The following is a 1,223-nucleotide window of genomic DNA, read 5'->3' on the forward strand; positions in this document are numbered from 1 at the left end:
GCTGCACTGTTTCTGATTGGCTGAGCTGCACTGTTTCTGATTGGCTGGGCTGTTTCTGATTGGCTGGCTGAGCTGTTTCTGATTGGCTGGGCTGTTGCCGGGTGGGGAGAGCATCTTCCCAGGTGCCTCAGCGGTACTTCCTGTCGGAGATGCGAGTCGGGATGTCTTCCTGTCTGGGGTGATTGACAGGGGAGGGCGTCCAGCTCAGCTCAGGTTTCTCTTGAGTTTCCGCAGTGTAGACATTCCTCGGTGTCCCCTGCTCCCCCTGCCTCTCCGCTGCTCTAACCCGGCTCCCTCTGGCTGGTCAGCTTCAACTGGCGTCCACATGCGTGGTTTGGATGCCCGGTTGTCCCGTTGAGCCCGTGACTGTCACATTGCACCCACCGTGCACATGGGACGTGGAGTCTGCGGTGCGGCTGGGACTCGGGTACCACCCATGGGGTGTCTCCAAGTCGATCAACCAACGTGGGCCCTCGGGATCTGGGGACACCATCTTCCATGCTCCTCTTGCACAGTGCGCAACATGGTGCACCGAGCCGTGCGTCCCGTCCTGTCTGTCCGAAACGCTGCGGCGCGTGTGGTGTCTGGTGACGGCAGCTGTTCCCCGGGGAGCCGGCCCTGGCCTCGCACCCTTGGGCTCGAGCTCCTGTTTGTTCTTTCCGCTCCATTTGTGCGGGGGCCGGGCGGGCGCTGCCGTCTGTCACCCCAAATCCATCCTACGGTGGGCCTCCCCCGGCCTCCTGCCCCCTCCGAGCCCGAGAGACCACGAGGACGGGCCCCTGGGGCGCCTGCCGCTGGTCAGGAGGGAGGCCCACCCGGCGACCCGCGACCTGGGCCGGGCACGCTCGGTTTGGGTGCAAAGACTCATAAAAAAGACAAAAAAAAAAAAAAAAGACTGGTTCTGTGTCGGGCTTCAGCCAGCAGAGGACTCTGCGGGCACAGATATGAACAGAGACGACTCCACGTGCACAGCCCAGCGGGGCCGGGTGCTCGGGGACAGTCGGGATACTGCAAACGGGGGGCCCTTGGAGATTATGCTGAAGGCCCTGCCCCCCAGGGGACACTCGGCAAAATCTGGGGACATTCCCGGGGGGTCACATCCGGGAAGAGGATGCTGTTGGCATCTGGAGGGTGAGGACCAGAGAGGCTGCTCAGCTTCCCACAGCGCACAGCACGCCCAGCATCGGAGCACGGTCCGGCCCCAGGGTCCCCGCTCTGCCATC

Source organism: Equus quagga, chromosome 10, assembly GCF_021613505.1.
Source record: "Equus quagga isolate Etosha38 chromosome 10, UCLA_HA_Equagga_1.0, whole genome shotgun sequence".
Classification (NCBI taxonomy): Eukaryota; Metazoa; Chordata; class Mammalia; order Perissodactyla; family Equidae; genus Equus; species Equus quagga.